The following is a 10,018-nucleotide window of genomic DNA, read 5'->3' as shown; positions in this document are numbered from 1 at the left end:
AGAATGGCAGAACGCTCTACCACAGCTGGAGCTTCATGTAACTCCAGGGTTGAGCAGGACAGCAGCTCTGTGACCGACCAGCAGACAGCTGACCTCCAGATGACACCAAGGATAACTTGGAACCTGAAGACGTCCCCTTTTGGTCAAAGTTCCCGGTTTAGCTCAGCTCATTGATGTTTGACATCCACGGAGACGAGGTTCATGCTCCTCTGTGTGTCTCCAGGTTTCAGGTTCAAAATCTAGCCCACACTGTCATCCCTTCACCACCGTGCTTCACAGCTGGTGTCCTTCTTGTTCCTCTTTGGTCTCACGTGTTTGAAGAACTTTTTGGTCCATGTTTGTTCTGATGTCTGTTGTGCCGTTTGCCTTCATGTCTGCTCTTCCAGAAACAACCTATCAAGAATTTCTGTGGCTTGTGAAACAAGTCAAACAGTTAAATGACGCTGACTGACGTGATATGACGCACAGGTCCCACCAGGACCAGTCAACACAAAGACAGGTCTGCTGCTTATGAAACGAGGCTTTTTCGCCAACACCAATCAGTGACGAGAACCAAAGCTCCAAACATGATGAAACCCCGACACAGTCCCTTCTGGAAACAATCTGTCTCCCTTTCTGATGAAATCCTGCAGGAAGCGAGGGCGTCCAGCTCCGGCTGCAGCAGCTCTTTATGTAAGGATCTGGCTGCGGTTCGGATTCCTGGCCTGGCGCTCATCAGACAGCAGAGGCACGTGACCCCAGAGCTGAGACAACATGAGCTACAAAGGCAAAGCATGATCTTCCTGAAATCCATAAGCTTCTGGTCTCCCGCCAACTTCCATTTCCCTGCTTGCTTTTGTTTCTCAGGGTTTGTCCTCACAGCTTCAAGGAGAGTTTGCAGCAAAAAGAATTCGATCAGACAGAAACAGCTTCTACTGCAGCAGGAGTGGAGTTGGCATGTTCTCCTTCTTCATGTGGGACAGTCCATGAACATGCTTCACAGGTGGAGCTGTGACTCTGCATCGGTGTGTGGCCATGGACCGTTACTGGTTAAATAAAGCTTAAAACAAACTGTGTGCTAGAAAAATCACAAGTAAAGATCACTAAAAATTGTTCTTGTTGAAATAAAAACCAGTAATTTTTTCTCACGGTTGATCAGAAGAGAGTTTTAAATCATTTTTTAGTGCCATAAATGATAAAACGTATTGATTTGCTGCAAACGCATTTCCAGATACAAATGTCCATCCTTTCATACAAAAGTGTGTGGAAGAGACAAGCAATCAGACAAAGCCAAATATGTAGAGCTCTAACGCAGATCAACATGTTCTGTTTCAAGGCCTTCATCAGCGGACTCTCGTGAGGAAGACGATGATGAGAGTCAAACGTCACAAATGTGGCCTCTTCACCTCCACTGTTGCTTCTGAGAGGAAGACTGTCCTCCATTATTTCTGCCCTCCCTCCCCACTCATCTTTGTTTTCCTTCTGCTCTCCTCCGTTCCTCTTCCTCCTCCTCCTCCTCCTCCTTCGTCAGAACAACTAAAAGCCTCAGCATTCCTAACTTTTAACGCAACTTGGAGCTCTCCCCCTCTCCCCTCTCTCTCTCTCTCTCTCTCTCTCTGTCTGTGTGTGCCTCACTCTCTCAGCCGCACAAACACACAGGAATCTGCCCCCCCCCACCCCCCTCCGCATTTGCCTGACTGCTGCACACAGGAATCTGCATGTTTGTCGCTCGCTGGGGTGAAAGAGAAGAGAATGAGTTCACAGAAAGAAAAACTCCAGCCAGGAAAAGCTGTGGAGGAGACCAATGAGGCCGTCTGAACACGGCCTGCTGACCTCAGAGCAGAAAGTACGGCCGGTTTTCACCAAAAATCACTGCTTTCAGGTTCAAGTAGCTCAAAAAAACAACGTTTTCTCCCAAACATTATTCCAACAAAAAGGGGCTTAAACATTGATCGGTTTATGTTGAACCAACGCTTTAGGTGTGAAACTGTTTCAGCAGAGCGTCACATCCCAGGTTTTGGACCAGAGTGGTTCTGTGCTCAGTTTTGTGTTTCAGTCACAGTGGATCCTGGTTTGATGTGCACCAGGGTTTTATTGTTGTTTATTGTCCTCTTCCTTTGTCAGGTGTGTAAGCTCACCTGAACACCTGCATGCTTCACTTTCGCTGGAAAACAGGTCAACTTTCCACAGAGTGACCAAAAGTACTAAATGACCCATGTTCTGTGCTAAGAGCTAGCCTCCGCTCCTAAACTCCAGAACAACCAAATGTTGGCGGTTCCTCAAATGTCTGCTGGCGGTTTGAAAAGCGATCGATTTGACGTTTACGTAAAAATTTCCAACTTTACACTAAATTATGTGCAGCAAAAATCTGGCTGTACTCTGACCCACCTAACAACCCACATTTGAATGGAGGAGGTGGATGAAATAAACTCCAGTTCATATGGTCGTGACAAGTTTTGCCATTCAGAATCCCAAAGGGGAACAGAAATGACTGGTCCACTTAAAATATGTCTGTGGTTCAGATTATCAAACATGCAGCAGCATAAAACCGCAAAAACACACATTATGAAAAGCTGGTAACACTGTTTGGCGAAGCCGTAAAGTGGAGTTTGACCTAAAATAATCGCGGGAAATTTCTTCTTCTGATCGGTTTTCAAAGCGTTCCTAGTGGTCTTTTAGTTAGGATGATGCTGTCTTTACCTAAATCAACACACCTGTGTTGTTTTCTAGGACATAGCTTCTGCAGAGCGGCAGGAGCTGATCAGAAATGTACCTCCGAGTTGTGGGCGGGCCCATTGGTGCCGCACCAACTCCTTGCTCTCCCGCTAGCTTAAATCCCCTCACAACGCCAAACTAACATTACCAGTGCAGCAAAATAGTGAGCAACATCATAGCTGTTCAGCCGTGCAATTTAGATCCAGATTCCAGGAAAAGAGAGACGTTTGTGGATCTATTTGTCTGCAGGTGGATGAATCAGAATGGAGCTTGTTGCCCCACCCAGCGTATTTCTACGTCACATATGGGATTATTTTAAAACAGCATTACTTTGTCTGCTCCTGAATCACAACAATTTAAATAAAGAAATGCTCAGAAAGGACAATTTAAGTTTAATTTTCTTTACATGTGTCTTGCATCATCAGAAAATGTTAAAAACATCAAAGACAGAGGTTGAACATGCATGCTGTGTTCTGAACATATCAGTTTGTCTCCTCAGCAGGGTGAAGAACTGTTGCGTCAGAAGCTGCAGATAAAACCAGGACTGATTGAAGAAAAGCAGGAAAAGCTTTGACAGAATTGAACTAACCAAAAAAAGGTAGTCAAACTAGTCTAATGTCTGGACTGTCAAACTACTAAATGTTCAAATGTCTGTAAAAGAGCAGGAAGCAGCGTTTCTCCATCGTTGCAGCACCAGAACAAACCATCAGTGTTATGGAGCATTGGAAGTCTGCCGTTTCAGGTAACGAAAAAACCTCCTCTGCATGGATTTGGGACCAAACTTTAGCGATGACGAGCAGTCTGACTGCACTTGTGCTGAGCTGCAGCTTCAGCTGCTGGAATTCGAGGAATGCGAGGCGCCTGACTTAACATGTTCAGCTCAGAGCTGACACGAGACACCGAGGTGAACCATCAAACACACCTGACAGGGGCAGCAGGGGGTGGGATTGTGGGGGTTGGGAAAGTCCTGACCATCTCGAGGCACAAGTTCCAAGTCAGCAAAAACCAAGGAGACCCCCACAGGGAAGCCGGGAGTCTGGACAGAAACCTGCCTGACTGAAACAGGAAATGAAAAGGAGGAGAAAGAAACTAAAAGAATCGTCAATTAATGTTTGTGAGATAAACCCTCTGAATGAGATTTTATTCCTAAAAAAAAACAGTTCACTGTCATGAAGGGATGAAGAAGAGAAACACGGGTTCCAATGGAGTTTCACTGATGAAGTCCCCCAAGAAACAACCCTGATCTTTGGTTTGATGACACCCCGAAAGACAAATAAAAGAAGGAAAGGTCTTCACGTTTGCAGACGATGAACTTATGTTTCTGCAAGTTCTTCATGATCATTAGAGGCAGATTTACAGCACACCTAAGGTAAGAAATGTCTTCTGATGTTCATAAACATGAGAAGACTCAGTGATGGAGGTGGCGATGACAATCGGTTTGCACCACACAACAATCACCGCTGGTTTAAGTGAGCACGATCCATCTGACACACTCGCCGCTGTTGTTCTCTGCTAATAGACCAAACGTAACGTAGCAAAAGAGAAATCACAAACAGTCGTACTTTAGGGTCAAAAGGAAACTTTAGCTGCTCGGCTCTCCTCAGATTACTTCACCATATCACAGTTTAAAAACTGCCACACGCTGTGTTCACGGATGTAGAGACTCTAAAACCCTGTTACCGTGGAAACTATCTTAAAACACACGGTCTGATCATTGACTGTAAATTGGAACTGAACTGATGACTCCTCCTCCCTGGAATTTCAAACAGGAAGAAGCAAAAATCCAAAATCCCATAGACTTCTACAGAGAAATAAACAGCAGTTTTTCAGTCATTCTACTGGTCAGAATAATCATTCTGGATCTGATACCTTTTTAAAAAAAAATCTTCCTAATAAACTCTATACTTTTCCTATTTTTTCTTTAGTGCAACTAATGCCAGTAATAAACTGACCAATCAGATGCTTCAATAAAAATAGGTTCCTCATTAAAAACATCAGACAGATCTCTCGGGTGGCCTTCCAACAAGCTCATTCCTGATTGGTGAGAGTGGTGGCCATAGAAACGATGGCTCAGACCAACTTGGACAAATTACTGCTTACCGACGTCGTCTAACAACACGGCGGCGCCCGTATCGTGAAGAAATGGCGACTGACTTGACTTCATTTCTTTGAAGCTGGAAGCAATGAACGACTTCACTCATTCCAGTTCTCAGATACAGTCAATGGGTCAGATCCATCAAGCGATTGATCATTTCACAAATGTGAACTTTCTATCTGGGCGAAGTCGCTACAAAGACCAACGTTTCCCCAAAACAGAACCAATCAGAATCCGATTTCATGCTCTAAAACAGAAATGAGGGATTTTGCTTTTAGATTTAAGGTGGATCGATTTCCTTAATGACCATTTTCAAGCCATAACTTTGAATAGCAGCCACTGCAACATTTAGTGAGAGGTAAGAATCTTAAATTAATTGTTTAAATGTGCCGATGAAGGGTCTGGTTTAATTGTAGTTTAATTCAATATAGTCAGACAGTAAAAAAAAAAAATCACAATCCTGGAATTTAAAGAATATTAACAATCATTTTGAAAACAGATCTTTACATCCACACTGCAGCTCCTTCACCCACAATCCTTCAGATTTTATATTCTTTTCTTTTTTAACCTCCATTAAACAGAATTCCTGTAGTGAACTGCACCAGAGTTCATCTGCAAGTGATTCCGGACCCTCAACCCCAAAAGGACCAGACATTTTGAGTTTATTAAGTAAAAAACAATTGGTTTGCAATGTTTTAAAGGCTTTAGAGGTTTTCTTAAAAGTGGAGATCTGCTCATAAGAACCTCTGTGGAGGAGCTCAACAAAGGGCAGATGCTTCACCCTCAAACACAAATGAAAAAACGTTTGTTTGAGGGTCTGAAACCTGAAATAGTTGCTTGTTTGAAGTATTCCAAGTGAAAAACTAACAGAAACATGATCCTGGAATCCGTCTGAGTTCTGCAGCCCATGTTCTAGATTGAAGTGTGAGAAAAACCAACTGTGGTCTGGACCAAGCTCAACCCGACATGTGGCACGCAGCTCTGCTCCTCATCCTCGCTGCCCACATCTCTAAGAGCTGAGCATCTTCACCATGGGATGCAAAGCAGCAGCTGCAACCACAGTCTGTTCTTTGTAGTTCCATCACCACAGATCATAAATGCTCTTTGCAGTTTTTTAACTGTAAATTACCAGAAACTTCCATCTTCAGAAGCCTCTTCACTATTGTTGAGTGAAGGCAGATTATGGTAACAGATTTAGAGACATCCATGAACCCATGAAGCATGTTCTTGGACCGTGCCGGAGAAAACCCACACATGCATGAGGAGAACCCGGGCTTGAACCAGCGCCTTCTCGCTGTGAGGTGAGAGTGCTAACCTAGCACCGCTCAAACTTCTGACCCTCAACCACAATAACTACGACTCCACCCCCAAAAGGGTTACCATAGCAACACACAGAAGATGAGGTGGATGTATCCGGCTTCTTTAGGTTATGGAGTCCGTCTGAAGACAATGATTTGTGGGGGTTTTTTGTAATTATTTTTTTAAAAGAATAAAAAAGGCGGAGCTTTGAGGACGGACAAACTCACAAAGAAGAAGCAGGACAATCATCTCCAGATGTTCGTGCTGGGGAATCTCAAACTCTTCTCAGATGACAGACGCTGAAATGTGACAAGACCAAACGCTGCTCAGATGTGACGGCAAAGGCGGAACCATGCGGGACCACACAGAACCGAGTCCAGAGCGGTTCTGGGAGGCAGAGCTACACTGACTGACCTCTCTCAGGTGTTTCTCTTTGCCTTTAGGCGGGAGCTCCTCGCCCACAGCAGCAGCAGCAGTTCATGTTTCATGTCTGAAAATAACCTGAGCATGATCCTGACACGATGTGCTGCACGTGCACACGCATGCTCACGCATGGAGTCCTCCTGAAACGTTTGCAGGAGGACCCCAGCTTCTTCAGACACAGCCTGCAGGACGGATCAGTTCTTTCAATCGATGATGCAACAAACAACCCACAATCTGGGAAGATCCAGACGCAGCAGGAGGGGAACAAGTTAGTTGGCATTGATGGAACGCCGTGATGTCACTGCTCTATTCAAGATGGCGCCAACACGCCTTCTTTATGTTTGAACCTGAGCTTTGAGCACATATTTTCTGTAAAAACTTTACAATTTTGTTAATTATTGACATTTTTTTTAAAATGATAAACAGGAAACATTGAAAGCTGTGCGGACACAGCTGCCTCACCGTTGGGATTTTGTCTCCTGAATGTTTTGTGTTTTAGCATTTTTAATGTTTTGTTCTTTTTTTCTGCTAATCGGCAACTTTAAAGCCACTGTTGGGTTCTCTTTAAGTCACTCTGGATGGATCCTCTGCTTAATAACAGCTGCTGGGGGGGCTTAAGGTCATAAAAGACATGAAGAACCGCTGTTTTTAATCCATGCCTGCATGAGAAAGCAGGTTTTTATTTACTATAATATATAAAGAACCAAGTGCATCATAGCAGACAGCACTTGTGTACTTGTTTGTTTGGACACATATTTCATTTGCGATTGACGATCTGGAAGAAATCCAAGAATCTGGAAAACTTCGCTGTCCAGTAGCAGGAAGTTCTGTCTGCTGGAAGTTTGGGATAAAGATGATTTGGATCCAGTTTGGGTCAGAGAATCGGATCGTTCAGAATGAACCTAAATCAAAAGTGAATCAGATTGGCAAAAGCCACAAATATCATATTCAATAGTTGCTAAAATGACATCCCTAGTAAACAAATTGAAGAATAAAGGATCATCCCGACACCCATAGGTCTGGTTCTGGTTCTGGTTCTGCTGGGGGTTTCATAATGTTTTCTTTCCCACAGTCTCCCTCTTGCCGGTCTAATGATGTGGAGATACTGAAACCCACGTCTATAAGACATTTCTATATAACCAATCATTAAAACACAGTTGGGATCATTTGTCTTTAATTAAGCTTTCATAGGAAAAGTGCTGATTGATTTATTTGCATAATCTGAACCCAATTAAAGCTGAACAATTGTTAAACTTTTTGCAGTGAATCAGAATTTTCTTTATGTCTTTAGCCTTTTTTTGGAAGCTTTATAAAACTGAATTCAACTAAGTTTTAATGTTGCCATGGCGACAGCGGAGTCAGGAAAGAGGAGCATATTTGACCTCCAAACACACCCTAATCCTTAACTACTAAAAAACTATTTAGTGCTGGACTATGCAGAGCCCTGGAATTTAAAAGAAAATCCGACTATTTGTTTTAAACAGCGACTATGACGTCATTGAATTTCACTAAGTTTAAAATCTAATTGATATCATCGTTTTGCACCCATCATTTATGAATCCTTCCACTGAGTTCTGAAGATAAGAACATGCCAGGTATATATAAGAAATACATTTATATAAATTCTTTTGGCAAAAATTGCTCCGCTGCAATGCATTGTGGTCTATATTTTCCAATCTAGTGAGCGTCGATGCACACTGATTTTCGCACTGGATTTTGGAATTATAGATTCAGACAGCACTACAACATGGCGAACACACTATATAGAGCACTATGTAGGGAGTAGTGAAGGAATTCAGACGCAACCTTAGGTTTAGGACGTCTGATCTGACCTTTGACCCGAGAGGAAGCCCCGCCCCCTCAGACCACATCACTGCAGACAGTTCTGCATTTAAAAGTGGGCATAAACGCGAACACACTGGCTCTGCAGGCTCACACCTTCACGAACACGTCAGAGACGTTCATGCATCTTTCTGCAGAAACTTCTCATCATCCAACACGGATTTTCATCATTTTACCATCAATCTGTTTCACTTTCTATTAATTGCTTTTAATGCTGGGTTTTAATTGTTTCTGACGGATTACGTCCCTGTAATGCACGTAAACAGGGATGCATACATCTTTAATCTGGATTTGATATCTCATCAATTAACTTTAATCTGGGGTTAAATCTAATTTCATAGTAACCTGGTGTCAAATATCCTAGTTTTTTTTTTTCAATCTCACATCAATTCACCTGATTTTGGTTAAATCTGGAGGTTTATTTCTTATTTTCTTTATTTTTCCTCTCATCGGTGTTCTTTAATCCGAGATTTGATTTCCTATTGTTGTACTTTAATCTCAAATGTAAATTCTCATAATACAACTTTAAACTGGAGTTAAATATCATTAATACTCTTTAATCTATCGTTTCTCATTGATGAATGTTAATCTAGAGTTAAACTTCGTGACTTGTCTCACTTGTGACTTAATCTAATATGAATCCTCTTTAATTAGAGGTTTTATCTCTAACACTGCTTGTTCTTTAAATGGTTAATCATTTCATTGTTGACCCGCTTTAATAATGATTCGTTTTAAATTTGATTATAATCCAGAGATGTCATTCTAGAGTCCATCTTTTAAAATCCTAAATCTGGAGTTTATTCTCACACTGGTGCGATTTAATCTGTTTAATCCACTCCAATCTGCGTTTATTCTGGAGTTCAGATCTCTTGATGCATTTATCTGACTTGTAATCTGTCAAACTCTGCTTCGCGTTTCTGCTGAGGAACAATTCAGCACAAAGTTCCAGAACCTGCAACCCCGACCAGAACCAGACCGCTGCAGAGCTTCACTTGATTAAATCTGGTTCTGTTCGTCTAACGCGTCTCTGACGTCATCGTGACTCCACATCGGATTCGTTCTTCTGCGTTTCGGGTTCGGTTCGGACTGCTCACCGAGCCGCACTTTCCCCTCCGTATCCAGCAGCGAGCCTCGGCCCGGTTTGTCCCGCTCCGCTCCGCTCGGCTTCGGTTCGGGCCGCGCGTGCGTGTCCGTGCGCGGAGCGGCTCACAGGATCATGGCGGAGGAGAGCGGCTCCTGTTGCGCTCCGGGCCCGGGTCTCAGCGCGTCTTCTGCGGCTGGAAAAGTTCGAAGCGTCGGCGGAGAAAGTTCAGCTCACCGAGGAACAAAAAAAAAAAGTTTCTGAGATTTTACATCACATCCCGTTTCCGACCCGGAGGAGGAGGAGGAAGAGGAGGAGGAGGCAACTTGAGCCCCTGATATCTGAGAAGCATCATCTCAGCAGAAGTGAGGGGGGGGGCTGTCCTGCAAACTTAGTTTCTGACTTTTGCTTTTCAAGATCCTGAAAAGATGAGTGTCGGAGGTGTGGGAAGAAATGAGGATACCTGATATCAGCCAACTTGTAATTTTAATTTCCTCAGCCAACGATCGATGCACACTGGCATACAGAACAGTCAAAGAGAGTGCTGAACAGAATATACAGAGCGTAAAATAAAGCATCTGGTC

General features: G+C 43.3%; 1 protein-coding gene across 5 annotated transcripts in view; it reads right to left on the bottom strand.

Moving 5' to 3' along the window:
* LOC101165486 (discoidin domain-containing receptor 2) overlaps positions 1-10,018 on the bottom strand; it is a 33,040-nt gene extending 23,022 nt beyond the window's left edge. For 2 of the 5 annotated variants that reach the window (XM_023958819.1, XM_023958820.1), the window contains exon 1: positions 9,448-10,018. The gene's annotated coding sequence lies outside the window, so the exon portion shown is untranslated. Of the gene's footprint in view, positions 1-3,616; positions 3,639-6,315; positions 6,487-9,447 lie in introns of those variants that run through there. The other 3 variants (XM_023958821.1, XM_011479702.3, XM_020706298.2) reach the window with 3 other exon arrangements.

This window comes from Oryzias latipes, chromosome 9, assembly GCF_002234675.1.
Source record: "Oryzias latipes chromosome 9, ASM223467v1".
Lineage (NCBI taxonomy): Eukaryota > Metazoa > Chordata > Actinopteri > Beloniformes > Adrianichthyidae > Oryzias > Oryzias latipes.
This window is presented reverse-complemented; position numbering and strand designations above follow the sequence as displayed.